Genomic DNA, 14,673 nt, shown 5'->3' on the forward strand with positions numbered 1-14,673 from the left:
CAGAGGTCCTGTGACATCTCAGAGGGCTCCAGCCACCTAGCATGCTTTCTCCTCTTAACGCCCTTCTTTCCCTGGCTCAAAAACTGTGATTACCCTCTGTTCTAGCCTCAAGACCCCTTTTGTTTTCTTTTTTAAAGGAGAGGTCGATAGGACAGAGGACAAGTAGAGAGCAGAAAATGTGAGCTATCCTTTGACGTTTTATGTTCAAGTCTTACAATGTAAACTTCTGAGATAATCTTCCCAACGGGTGTTAGATAATTTGGGGAAGAATTTTAACTGTGAGATTTCAACTAGTGTTCTGTCAAAAATCATTTGTTTAAAAATTAGAAAAGGAAAGAGGCCTCAGAGAAAGATGAATTAGCTCCCTGCTTTTAGAGACAACTGAAATACATTTTTCTTTTACTGATCACTTTCCAGGGGAAGGTGTCTTCTCACCCAGGGCATGATGGCAGCATTGTGGTCAGTAAGTATGAAAGGCATGCCAATTTCAGTGAAATGGAAAGCTGGCAGCTTTCATAATCTGTCCTTGGTCACACTCCATATGGGTGACAGAGCTCTTGCACTTCAAACAAGAGCCCATAACCATCAGGAACTGAGAGTTGGAAGGGATCGGTAGGAAGGCTTAGGGCAAATAGACACAAACTAAATGCATGTATCCCAGTGTCCTAGTCCTGCTTTGGGTCTAGGAAAACTTTGTTTGTAAATTCATCTAGAGTATTTTTTAAAAAATATTAATGTTGTAGTTTAATGAGGTTGAAGAAACGATAGTTTCTCCTGTCTTAAATCCAAACTTAAAATTCATAGAATTCACAAATTACCCTATACTTTCATACATTTGCTATACCTTCTAAAACTAGTTTCTACAACTCCCTATGCAAATTAAATCTTAATAATGTTTTGAATATGTCTGATGTGTGCTTGGTCATAGTTGCCCTAATCTTCTCCCTTTTCTCATCCTTACTCTCTTTGTTCAGACTGTCACGATCAGTCACTCAGTTATTGACATGATCTCTTAATTGGCATCTCTACTAACAGTTTTGCCCTTCCAAACCACCCTCTATCATGCTTAAAAAATGCAATTTTTCTCCAAAACAAAGTCAATAAATCATTTTTCTGTTCAAAATCTTTGAATTCCTTCTCATTGCTCATTGTCTATTATACTAGAGTTCCTTTGAATGAACACAAGCCAGCTCAGGGATTCCATGAAAAGTTACCATGAGCTGCTCTACTCCACCTCACAAATCCTTCCTTGGTGTTTCCTTACATCTGCTCTTTGGATTCCCTGCTTTGATTTCCTGCTTGGCCCTCACTCTCTCATTGCTTGGATTGAAAACTCAGTTTTAGATATATTAACCTGGCTTCATTGTTGGCATCCCTCCCTCCAGACATAACTTCCTGTGTTCCAACTAGTTTCATGCAATACAAAGTTGCATACATTCATTTGTTCATCCATTCACCTGTTCATTCAATTAAAAAAACCGTGTCAAGCACTATATTAAACATCATGAATGTTAAATGATATACCTTGCTTAACTCAAATTACTTACACTGTGGTAGAGGATGAAGGCGATATCAAAGGACATTCTCAGAGGAAATGATATCTAAGGTGACAACTGAAGGATAAGCAGAAGGTAGGAAAGAGAAGAAGAGAAAAGAGTGTTTCATAGTGTAGCAAGGTCTTGCAGAAGAACTTTGCAAGGGTAGAAACTGTATCAGAGAGAATAAATGCAAGAGTTGAGGCTGAATAGCTAAGCATCATTCAGATTATGAAGGTCCTTACGTACTGTGAAGGGATAGGACTTTATTCTGAGGCTAACAAAGAGTTGTTGAGGCTTTCAAGAGGGGGAGACATTAATTCACTTGAATTGTAGGAGGATTACTCTAGGTTTGTGTATAGATTAATTTGGGGTGGGTAAGACTGAAACTGGGGATAACAGATGAGTGTAAAACACTGTGGTGAGCATTACCAGTCGCCTAGGCTAGTATAGTAGTAATCTTGGTGGAAATGATTGCATGGATGTGACATATTTAGGAGACAAAAGTAAAAGGATTTGGTGAGTGATAAGAAACGAAGAGTAAAAGTAATAGTAAAAAAATTATAATGACTAGTATTTCTTGAGTACTTACATGTACAAATAACTATTTATCTGCTTTACATACATGATCTCACTTCATCCTCTCACAATTTTGGGGTAGATCCTATTGTTATCCCATTTTCAGATGAATGATCTGAGGCACAGGAATTAGATGACTTGACCAAGGTCATGCAGCCAAAAGGGAGAACTAGGATGCAAACTGAGGTAGTTTGCCATCAGAACCAGCATTACATTATTTTTATAGATTCCGAGGATACATATGAAGGTTTGTTACATTGATATATTGCATAATGGTTTGGATTTCTAGTGTTTCCATCAACTGAATAGTGAACATTGAACTCCATAGGTAAATATTTTACCCTTACCTTCCTCCCACCCTCTGTGCTTTTGGAGTCTCCAGTGTCCATTATTTCCCTCTGTATGTCCATGTGTGCACATTGTTTAGCTCCCATTTACACGTGAGAACATGTGGTATTTGATTTTTTTTTGTTTCTGAGTTATTTCTCTTGAGATAATGGCCTCCAGCTCCATTCATGTTGCTGCAAAAGATATTATTTTATTCCTTTTTATGTTTGAGTGGTAGTCCATGATGTATATGTACTACATTCTTTTTTAACCAGTCCTCCATTGATGGACACAGGTTGATTCCATGACTTTGCTATTGTGTATAGTGCTGCCATAAACGTACAACAGCAGTACAATTTCTTTTCCTTTGGGTAGATACTCAGTAATAGGATTGCTGGGTCAAATGGTAGTTCTATCTTTAGTTTATTGCAAAATCTCCATACTGTCTTTTATAGAGATTGTGGTAATTCACATTCTCACCAACAGTGTCTGAGCATTCTCCTTTCTTTGTATCCTTGCTAACATCTGTGTTTTTACTTTTTACTAATATTCATACTGACTGGTATAAGATGGTAACTCATTTGATTTTAATTTGCATTTCTCTGATGATTGGTAATGTTGAGCATTTTTTCCACATATTTGTTGGCTGCTTGCATGTCTTCTTTTGAGAAATGTCTCTTCATGTTCTTTGCCCACTTTTTAATAGGGTCACTTGTTTTTCTCTTGTTGTTTGTGTTCCTTGTATAAAAATACCTAGGAATACATTTAACCAAGGAAGTGAAAGATCTCTACAAGAAGAACTACAAAACACTGATGAAAGAAATTGTAGATGACACAAATAGGAAAACATCCCATGCTCATGGATTGGAGGAGTCCATATTGTTAAAATGATTATACTGCATAAAGCAGTATAATTTCTATATATTTCTATAATTCAATGCAATTTCTATTAAATAACCAACACCATTTTACACAGAATTAGAGAAAGCAATTTTAAAATTCATACGGAACCAAAAAAGAGCCTGAATAGCCAAAGAAATCCTGAGCAAAAAACAAACAAACAGAGCTGGAGGCATCATGCTACCTGACTTCAGATTCTACAACAAGTTTATAATAAGGAATCAAAGCAGTATGGTACTGGTATAAAAATAGACACATAGATCAATGGAACATAATACAGAACCAGAAATAAAAGCCACACACCAAAAACCAACTAATCTTTGACAAACAGTCAACAAAAATACATAATGGAGAAAAACACCCTATTCAATATGTAGTGCTGGAAAAATTGGGAGACCCCTATCTCTCATCATATACAAAAATTAACTCAACATGGATTAAAGACAAATATGAGAACTGAACTTACAAAAACCCTAGAAGAAAGCCTACAGTAAACTCTTCTGGACATTTTGGCCTAGGCAAAGTATTTGTGGCTAAGACCTAAAAAGCAATTGCAAACAAATAAACAAACAAACACCACCATGAACAACAACAAAAACCCCCAAAATAGACAAATATGACCTAAGAAAACTGAAGAGCTTCTGAGCAGCAAAAGAAACTATCAAAACAGTAAACAGAAAACCTACAAAATGGGAGAAAATAGTTGCAAACTATACATCCACCAAAGGACTAATATCCAGAAACTGCATTCTTGGCCACTATTCTAGACTGCCTTAGAAAGATTAGCAATACCCACTCTCAACTACAGGGCAGGCTGGCCCATCTCTCTTTCATTACATACTAAGTGCCAAAGAATCGGATATTTATAAATTTGTCTGGAACGTAATTTCTCAGGGAGACCATGGTGAGTGCTTCTTGGCAAGGCTCTAGACATACCAAGTTTCAAATTTTTCATAGAAGAGGCCATCTGCTTTGCAATCTATCAGGTTGTGCTGGAATTAGTAATGGTTTGGTTTCCAGAAACAGACCTTAGGGGGATGGATACTCCATTTACCATGAGGCGGTTACCATGCATCGCATGCCTGGATCAAAAATGGTCTCATGTACCCCATAAATATATACACCTATATACCCATAGAAATAAAAAGGTTAAAATTAAGCAAAGCAAAACAATCAAATAAACAAAAAGAAACAGATATTAATTTGCACTACCTCAAGTAACAGTGAGCCTAAATTCAAGGGACTCAATTACCAGGAACAGAGCTGAGCCTAGACTAGGAACTGGAAAATAAAAAACAACTTTGACTTCTCTCAGTCTCCATGGACTTTTGTCTCTCCTTGTAACATCAAGTTACTGGGTTCTCATGCTTCTTTCCCTGAATGTATTATCTCTGCTTCTCTCAGTGTGTTCATGGCTAAAAGTGACTTCCTGCTCTAAATCTGTATGACCAAGGATGACAGTCTCTACCTCCCCAGCCTCTACTTCTTAGAACAAATTCTAAAGAAAAGTAGCCTATTGGTTCACCTTGAATCATGTATATAGCTCTCATCTCAGCTGTGATACAAGCAAGACCACACAGAATCACCATTTCCGAAGGAGATGAGGATGAAGATAGATTAATTTAGAAGGAAGTGTGGGCAAGAAGGGAAAGACAGTGTTTGTTAGGTTAGTCTTAAATATTTCACTCTTTTGTGCTCTGTAGGCAGGAGCATGTTGTTGGATGTGGTGCTGTGGCTACTTCTCTTCTTTATCTGTATTGTTTCTCATGCAAAGCTCCCACTATGATTGTAAAGAGTTCCATGTCTGACTTCTGACACACACTGTATTATGTCATTTGACATAGCTACCCTCTCCTATCTCTATAGTCACTGATTTAATTCCATCCCTTGTTTCTAATTGTATTACATGAGAGCTCCATGACTGATCTCCCTGCCTTCAATTTCTCTTGACTCTAGTTCTTTCTGTTCTTCCTTCATATTGCTACCAAAGCGGTGTTTCTAGGACACCAATCAAATTATGTCTTTTTCTTTTTCATTTTAAGATAGCTTTTACAGAGGTCTAAGACAATATGGCAAAAGAGGCCAAGAGCCAATTGCGTGTGACTACTTCTTTTTTTTTTTTGAGATGGAGTTTCACTCTTGTTTCCCAGGCTGGAATGCAGTGGCACCATCTTGGTTCACTGCAGCCTTTGCCGTCTGGTTTTAAGCGATTCTCCTGCCTCAGCCTCCCAAGTAGCTAGGATTAGAGGCATCTGCCACTACGCCTGGCTAACTTTCGTATTTTTATTAGAGACGGGTGGGGTTTCACCATGTTGGCCAGGCTGGTCTCAAACTCCTGACCTGAGGTGATCTGCCTGCCTCGGCCTTGCAAAGTGCTGGGATTACAGGCGTGAGCCACTGCACCTGGCCTCCATGTGATTATTAAGCATTACATGCCTGTATCCAAGTACCTCATGTACCCTGTAAATATATATACCTATATATCCACAAAAATAAAAGTAAACAATTAACCAAAATTATTTATTCTCTTCCACACTTCCCTAATGAGGCTACTTGCATTCCTTCTTGTGTATATTCTCTTACCACTCTGTACATATAAATAATGTGCACTTGTTTTTGTTTTTGAGACGTGGTCTTGCTATATCATCCATACTGGAGTACAGTGACATGGTCATGGTTCAATGCAGCGTTGACCTCCTGGTCTCAAGCAATCTTCCCACCTCAGCCCACCTAGCTGAGATTGCAGGTGCACACCACCATGCCTGGCTATTATTTTTTTTGTAGAGACGGCATCTCACTATGTTGACCAGGCTTGTCTTAAACTCCTAGCCTCAAGTGATCCTCACTCCTTAGTTTCACAAAGCACTGGGATTAAAGGTGTGAGTCACTGCACCCCACCCACATATACACTTTTAAATAGCACAATTTCCCCCTGATCTTCCTCTTCATCTGCATAATCTCAAAATCTAATTCTTATTTGACTTCCTTAGAAAAATGTCTTTGTTAGTTTCTCCTTAACAGTAATACCCCCACCTTTGCCCCACCCTACCTTAATTTAGGTCTAGAAAATTTTGAAAAAGATACTCCCACCAACATTGAATGGGATTTTCCATCTTGCTACGCCAGTGATAGCATTAAATAATTTAAAAAACTTCCTCTATTGAATGAACTAATGAATGTATCACTGTTAACAGATACATGTTAAGGTTTTAAATGATCTTGGCATTATCTAATTCAACTCTCTCGGTTTATAAGTTAGAAGGCCCAGGAAGGTTATATATTATTATGGATACACAGAGAGCAACACCAGAACCAAAACTACTTTTATTTTTCTCCTAGCTCATCGTCATTTTCACTACAACAAAGCTGGCTCAAATGCCTTCTTACCTGTAAACTCTTCACTAGTCTCCCTTCCACCAACAGGCCTCTATCAGTGTGACTGTGGCACTTCCTCTTATTACAGGCACTGGCATTGAATTTCAGAATGGGGAGGCTAGTGCTGTTGTTGAAACATCTCTGAGATTTCAAGCTTTAATGACAGACATCCTGTACTCAGTGTCTTTGTATTTCCTTCAGTGTCTAGCACAGCGACAAGTATATGGCAGGTATCCATAAAAGTTGGCTAAATAGTCAAAGATTATTGACAATTGGGAGTATGTGTCAGTGTTAAATACATCTGTAGACATGTAATAAATCAATGTGTATGCATGTGTGTGATCAGCGCAATTTCAGTGATCTCCCTTGATTTGGAATTCAAGTGCCATATGTTCTTTAGACAGGCACTACTATCAATCCCCAAAACTTGGATTTTTGGAATCTTTGGAAAGCTAGTGCTGTTTATTATTGTTAGTATCATTCTAGTATATTTTTACTATTATGGTCTTTAGACATTTATAGGGTACTTTTTATAATATACTGTATTATCGTGCTTATCTTTGATTTAGTCAAGCACAGACTCCGTTTGGGAAAACCCCATTTCTAATACAAATTCTAGCACTAAATGATTTTATAGGGTATCATTAAGAATTAATTCGTCCATACTTTCACTGTTTTCACAATGAAAGAAATGCTAGGAATGCTAAGCAAATATTTAGTTTTTATTTTACTGGTGAGTGATTTAAAACGATTTGGTTTTGTTAATGTCAGAATTCAACAGCACATTTGTTAAGGATGAATTTGGAGCTTCACAAGTCAAGAAAAAACCCCCACAAATTTTGCCAAAAAAAACTGTAAAAAATTATTTTCTTAGTCATTTACAAGTCTTCCTTCATGCATTCATTCCTTCTTTTAAAAGAGGAAATCTGGTAAGAGAACACATTCAACAGCTAAATAATCCAGTGTGTGCACCTTCAGGGCCTCGTGCATGTAATAGAACATCCCGTAGCAGTAAAGCAGCTCCTTCAGAACATACTGCAAAAACATTAAGCCTTTTTATTGCATTACATAGATCCAGATAGTGCAGAAAACTCTTTAAAGTAGTTCTTCTCTCCTTAAATCCTATTTTCCTCTCTTGGTAGCAGAAATTGTGTTCATAACACTGGTCAAAACATCTGACATTCAGTGGGAAATTTCCCCCTAATTCGGGGTTTCTTATCATCAAGGTTGGCTGTCTGCATGTGTCTCTTTCAGCCTTAGGGCACTGGAAAGTTCTTAACCATGCCTGAGCAAAACAGGCCAGAAAGGTTCCAGGTATGAACAATGACCCTTGTCCTGACCTCAGTCACCCCAAGACGTACTCCACTCAGCTGGCCTTAGGGGGATGGAATTTCAAAGCTGCCATGGCCACAACAAAACATGATCTGTGATCATTTTCTTCTCTACAAATGCCAGATGACTCATCCATTTTTTTCTCAGTGCCTTCAGAATCACACAAAGCTTCCTAAGCTCATTCACTCTAAAATAGTAATAGCTAATGCGTGTTGAGTGTTGACTAAGTGCGCTGTGTCCAACATTTTACATAGATTATCATCTTTGATCTTCACAACAATCCTTATTTTAAATAAGAATTTTCATGAGGTATAATTACATATCACAAGATTCACCATTTTAAAGCATAGAATTCAATGGTTTCTATTTACAGAGTTCTGCAACCATCACCACCATGTAATTTTATTTTTTTTGTTTAATGATTATCTTGTATTGTTATTTAAATTGCAACATGCAAGTTATAGCTTTTCCTTTTTAAAATTAATTAATTAACTAGTTTTCTATTGCTATCTAATAGGTATACTTTTTTTTGTGGCACATGCAATAATTTGATACATTCATATAATTGAATTAGGGTAATTGGAATATCCATCCCATTAAATATTTAGCTTTTCTTTGTGCTAGAAACATTTAAATTATTCTCTTCTAGCTCTTTTGAAATGTATAAAAGGTTAGGGTTAACTATAGTCACCTTACTGATCTATCGAACATCAAGTCTTATTTCTTCTAACTGTATATTTGTACCTATTAATCAATCTCTCTTTATTCTCTCCTCTCCCACTCTTCTTGGCTTCTGGTAGCCACAACTATACTCTCTATCTTCATGAGATCCACCTTTTCAGTTCCCAAATGAGTGAGTACATGCAATATTTGATTAAACACGCAATATTTTTCTTTCTGTGCTTGGGTTATTTCACTTAACATAATGGTCTCAAGTTCTGTTGTAAGTTATTTGAGAAATTTCCAAACTTCTTTCCACAGAGGCTGAACAAATTTACATTCCCACCAAGAGTGTATAAGCCTTCCCTTTTCTCTATAGCTTTGCCAACATCTGTTGTTTTTTGACTTTTTAATAGTAGCCATTCAGACAGGCGTTAGATGGTATCTCATTGCGGTTTTGATTTGCATTTCTCTGATGATTAATAGCATAGTACTTGTACACACACAGACACATAGACCATTGGAACCCATTAGCTCTGAAATAAAGCTACATACCTACAACCATCTGACCTTCAACAAGACTGAAAAACATAAGCAACAGAGAAAGGATTCCCTATTCAACAAATGATGCTGGGATAACTGGAAAGCCACGTACAGAAAAATGAAGCTAGATCCTTATCTTTCACCACCTACAAAAATTAACCCAAGATGAATTAAAGATTTAAATGTAAGATCTCAAACTATTAAAATCTTAAAGGAAAACCTAGGAAATACATTTCCCAACATCAGCCTTGGCAAAGAATTTATGACCAAGACCCAAAAAGCAATTGCAAGAAAGCTAAACATTAACAAGTGGGACCTAATTAAACGAAAGAGCTTGTGCACAGCAAAAGAAACCATCAATGGAGTAAACAGACAGCCTACAGAATGGGAGAAAATATTCAGAAACTATCCATCTGCAAGGATCTAATATCCAGAATATATAAGGAACTTAAATGAACAAGAAAAAAAAACAAAACAAAACAAATAACCCCAGTAAAAAGTGGGAAAAGACATAAATAGGCACTTCTAAGAGAAGACATAGAAGCAGCCAACAAACATGTGAAAACATGCTCATCTGTGTATTTTAATTGGAGAATTTAGTTCATTTACATTCAGTGTCATTATTGATAAGTATGGACTGAGTATGCCATTTTTCTTTTCTTGTTTTCTGGTTGTTTTATAACTCCTCTATTCCTTTCTTACCATCATCCGTTGTGGCTAAGTAATTTTCTTAGTGGTAGTATGTCTTATTTGTTGCTTTTTATTTTTAGTGTATCCATTACAGGTTTTTGCATTGTAGTTAGCATAGGCTTACATAAAACATCTTATAATAAATTATGTAAAGAGATAACAACTTAGATTACCAAAAAAAGAGGGAAATCAAACAAAGAAAAAAGTAAAAAAAAAAAAACAAAACAACGGTATACTTTAATTCCATCTTTCTCCACATTTTGGCTTGTGGTTGTCTCAACTTACAAATCTGCAGACTGCCTATCTCTAAACAGACTGCTGTCTGGTGATAATCTCAGTGTTGTATATACATATTTTTTGGTTTCCTGTGATAGGGAGTGAAGCCAGCTGTGTCTGCATTGCCATTTTAGAACCAGGAATCTCCTAATTTAGAATGCTTTCATCACCCTTAAAAGAAACCCCAAGCTCATTAGCTGTCATTCCCATTATCCTTTTCCCCAGCTATGGCAACCACTAACTTTTCTGTTCCCATACATTTTTTTCATTCCGGCCATTTTATGCAAAAAGAATCATATAATATATGACCTTTTGTGACTGGCTTCTTTCACTTAACATAGGGTTTTCAAGTTTTTTTTTTTTTAATGTTGTAACATAAATCACACTTATTTTTTATCTGGCTCCTCAGTAGCTTCTCAGCAAATCCCATAGTCCAATGCAGCGTATTTCCTCCAACTTTAAGAGCAGAGAGCAATTCAATGAAGGCAGGTAGTCAACTAAGAGAGACATAGAAGGCAGTCAATAAAATCTAAGAGACCAACAAAGTTTGTGTCCAAACCATAGAGAGATTAAATTTGCTTAATTAAATGTTTATTTTTTAACTGAAGATGTTTTACATGTTCAGTATAAAAAATGTATAATATATAAAAAAGCAAAAAGAAGAAAATTTAAATGACCTTTATATCTTCTTTTCTCTTGTAACTCATTTCACTTTTTTGCTTACAGTTTACAGTAGTCCCCTCCTTATCCATAATTTTGCTTTCTAAGGTTTCAGTTACCTCTGGAAAACTGTGGCTTGAAAATAGGTGAGCACAGTACAATAAGATATTAAGAGAGGGAGAGGGAGAGGGAGAGAGAGAGCCTTCACATAACTTTTATTACAGTATATTTTATTGTGCCTAATTTATAAATTAAACTTTATAATGGGTACATACGTATAGAAAAAAAACATAGTATATATAGGATTTGCTACTATTTAAGGTTTTAGGCATTCATTGGGGGTCTTGGAGCATACTTCTGGTAGATAAGGGGGGACAACTGTACTTTCTTCTGTGTGTACATATATCTTTTTACAGTATATACACATGTATTACTTATAATGGCATTATGCTATACCCAATTTAAACTGTTTTTCTATTTTACTAACTATATCATAAAGTTCTTAATGTTAATTCAGTATTATTTTACCGCTTAATTTTTACTAGCAAGATGGTACTATAAGAATGTGCCATACTTTTTTTGGCAAATCTTCCATTTCATGGTACATATAGAGTGGTGTGATGAACATTCTCATCGCTCTATTTATAAAGACCTCAGAAATCTAAGTTTTCAGCTGAATTTCCTGGAAGTGGGTTTGTGCTATACAGCATGACAACTTTTAATTCTTTTAATGCCTGTTGCCAGATTATATTCTAGAAAAATGTTGCTAATTAATGCTCCAAATAACAATTAATAAGAGGGCCTATTTCTATGCACCAATCCAAATATTACTACTAGAAAGTCTTTTCTAAGTTGGTTGATAAAAAGCAGTATCTTACTGTAATTTTAAAGTTGCACTTATTTATTACTAGTGAGGATGAGTATTTTATACACATTTCTAGACAATTAGTTATTCTTTTGTGAATTGCCTGTTTGTGTTCTTCGTAATAATTTTAATGTGAAGATTATCGGTTCTTTGAGAGCAGAAATACACCTCATTTCTACTGGAGTCGATTTTCATCATTGTTGCACCCTGGATTTAGCCCATGCTGGAACCTGAAAGTATCTGTATAATAAATGAATGAATTATATTCCACCATTATATTTTTAGTGGTTATTAATAGAAGGGAATCAAATCAATTTTACATATATTTATTTAGTAAGCAAAAAATGCTATTTTCTCCACAAAAAAGTTTTTCGCTGAAGAAAATTCAACTTCTTTTCAACAATAACACCATTTATAGACTGAATGGATAAATACAAGATTGGACAGATTTGGCTTTTTTCATGTATTTTTTTCTTTTTTCACAGCAACTGTCAGATTTTTCTATTCTTACTAGCTATTTTGGAATACTAAGACGCAAATAGGGATTTGTTATCTCATTTCATTATAGAAAATGAAAGCACCAAAATAAAACATCTCAAATACTCATCATTTCTGAGAATATTCTACAAATTTGTGATTTTCTGGATTGCATTCCACAACTGAGTCAATACTCAAACTTTTTTGAGCTTAATTGTACTTAAACTGACCTGCTTTTTAAAAAAGAATATTTTGTTTTCAGCAGAACTTCTATTTTCATTGAATCTAGGGATATGAAAGTGACATATTATAGATGTAGCGTCTTTCACACCACTGCACTTGCTTATATATGAGTAGGTGTATGTATACACACAAACATACATATATTTCTTTTGAACAAATTATTTTTCTTGTTAACTTTTCTTAAGAATTCTGTTATGAAGAGAAAGTGGAAACCATAAGTTTTTGAGGCAGCTCCTAGTGCCATACATACAAACACAGTCTCTGATTTGTATTGTATAAAAAACCCTTGTTTACCCTGCATCCCACTTCAGTTTCTGCTCCAACTTTGCTCCCTTTTAAAGAAAACTCATCATTCACCACCCTTACTTCCCATTTTCTCCCGAAACTATTCCAAGTGGGCTTTGGTTTGGGCATTGCTATAGAAGCAGTTTTTCTAGATCTCCTACTTCTTCCTTTCCAGAGAAAGCATGGAGCTTATAACACTTTTCCAGTGTTCTACTACCTCTCCTGGGACCCTCTAGAGTTGGAAATAGGCAGAATTAGCAGGCCAGGTCACATTGGTCAGGCACATTTGAACCCACACACCAAAAATTCGTGATTGGCCTGGCCAACATGGTGAAACCCTGCATCTACTAAAAATATAAACATTAGCTGGAAGTGGTGGCAGATGCCTGTAATCCCAGCTACTCCAGAGGCTGAGAAAGGAGAATCGCTTGAACCTGGAAGGCAGTAAGCCGAGATCGCATCACGGCACACCAGCCTGGGCAACAGAGCGAGATGCTATCTCAAAAAAAACCCAAAAAAACAAAAAAACCCCAAAAAACAGAAAAGCAAAACATAATGATGTACACACAGTTGTGGACTTTTGATTTCCATAGTGGAATTTCACAAGATCCTCCTGGCATTTAGTAAGCAGGAGCCAGGTATGCTAAACCAGTTGCAATAGCTTCACCAAAAAGGAGTTATGTTGCAGTGTTATCAATTACAGCCTCCTTGAAAAACACTTATCTATAGAAAGAAATTAATTCCCTAAAAACAAAAGTTGAGATTGCAGAAATCAGAAGACTGGACAGAGTTAAAGAGGAAAAGCAGATATTAGGACCAGGAAAGACAACTGGGAAAATAATATGTACCCACATCTAACTATACTTAACAAAGGAATTAGAAAAGGGGAAGATGCATTGTTGTTAGTAGATCAGAAACTGTGGTAGAGGTCCAAAGAAATCTTGGGTAGAAAGAGAGGGGAAGATATGAAAGAGCATGCTAAATTGTCTGTAGACCCTGCAGCGAAACAGGGTCCAAAAACTGTTGAGAGGTAACCTCTTAAAGCTGAATGTGAAAAATTCATAATAGAGGAAATTGGGAACCCACTTTCTTAAGGACCGAGACTGCTATTTTGAGTAGTTACAAAGATTCTGGACAGATTGTACCGAAGACTAGGAAGATCAGTAGAAAATACTGGAAGAATTACAAGGGAAGTATCAATATGACAATTTTGGGTGAACTTTGTGCTGGATAAACAAATGGAATAGACTTCTAAGGGAAGGCATAGCAATGATGAGCCATATTGTGGGGAACCAGGCAGGAATAAGAAAATGAGTCTTAGTTTGATGGGGAATAATTACTTGAGTAGGATTGTTCTACTCAGGCAGGAGAATGTGAACAAATTATCTGAACCCTGCATTCAGATTGGGTCTCTGAAATCTAAATCTATAGTTATGACCAGAGTCTATGCAAAATAACAAATCCAGAATTCACCTGAAAACATGCCTTGGGAGTAATTCTTATGAGATTATGGATGTGTGCTTCATGGATCCAAGAGACTATTCCCTTCTGATCTCCATCTCAGGAATTGTTTTTGATTCTTGAAGAAAGAGAGTTGAAACATTGTGCTATTTTGACAACTTACATAGAATTCTCAAGTTCTAGAATGATCATTGTTACAGTACGTTCCTAAATAAAGCCATAAATAACTAAAGCCAAAATTAAGTATATAATTTGAAAGAAAATCATATAGGAAGAATACCTGTAATTCTGTCATTTAAAGATAATAGTCAATAACGATTTATTTTCTTTAGAGATGTATAGATACATTATGCATATGTGTGTATGCATATACATATATTTTATAAAACTATATAATAGTTGACAATTGCATGTATTGACATTTTCCAGTTTGTAAAATAAGCATATATTATTATGCTGTAAAAT

The sequence above is a fragment of the Cebus imitator genome, unplaced genomic scaffold, assembly GCF_001604975.1.
Source record: "Cebus imitator isolate Cc_AM_T3 unplaced genomic scaffold, Cebus_imitator-1.0 Scaffold315, whole genome shotgun sequence".
NCBI lineage: Eukaryota > Metazoa > Chordata > Mammalia > Primates > Cebidae > Cebus > Cebus imitator.